This window comes from Penaeus monodon, chromosome 28, assembly GCF_015228065.2.
Source record: "Penaeus monodon isolate SGIC_2016 chromosome 28, NSTDA_Pmon_1, whole genome shotgun sequence".
NCBI lineage: Eukaryota > Metazoa > Arthropoda > Malacostraca > Decapoda > Penaeidae > Penaeus > Penaeus monodon.
Window position 1 is genome coordinate 33738904 of NC_051413.1, and position 787 is coordinate 33739690.

General features: G+C 37.6%; 1 protein-coding gene across 1 annotated transcript in view; it reads right to left on the minus strand.

Moving 5' to 3' along the window:
- The window catches only part of LOC119591519 (sodium channel protein para-like), a gene marked incomplete in the record, with an annotated part of 263120 nt that extends 262781 nt beyond the window's left edge, over positions 1-339 (minus strand). The window contains 1 exon segment of the mRNA XM_037940268.1: positions 243-339.
- Between the last annotated feature and the right edge of the window lie 448 nt (positions 340-787).

Consider the following 787-nt stretch of genomic DNA (forward strand, 5'->3'; position numbering starts at 1 on the left):
ATGTATGTATTTCAGTTTATTCTTTAACAATTTTATATATATACTTGACAATTCCTAAACGACACAAACACTTACAAAATCACTTTTAGAATATTGCAGTTGCTGACAGCGAATTGCTGTCGATGGCGCTAGCTGTCCGACTTCGTCGAATAATTTCTCATATTAAAAAAATAATAATACTAACACAGTTCAGGTAAAACTAACACAGTCTAATGAATACTAGGATGTACTATAACACTTACATATAGTATGTACCAGCCTTTCAGACGTATACACAGAACGTATGTTGTGTGTGAACTTGCCTCGCCAGGGTGTCCCGGGTCACTGGATTTAACCGCGGGTAGTCGAGGCCAATTTGCAATTCTCAGTACAGCAGTTTGCTCCTAAGAAGACTGATGAACATAATGGCGGCGGAGAAATATAATCTCCATAAAATAAAAAAGCAGGAGGAAAAAAACGGCTGAATATATCTGTCTTAGGGGTACATATTAATTGTGAGGGATGCCATCTGCCACGAAAAATAGAAAAAAAAAGTGATGACAGCTGGTGGTCGTTTATATGTTGTTACGCAAACATCTTCACAGAGGGATGTCGTCTTAAGCATCTTGTATTTTGTGACCAGTTTAATGTACATGAGTGCCAACTATCAACAAAAATTTTTGCTTCAAAAGCTGGCAACGCTGTGACGTCATCTTGCAGCCTGGATAAGCATGGAACTGACGTACATGAAAGTAGCAGTTAAATACCATAGGACCTCAAATACAAATGATTATTTTTATGTAAACCG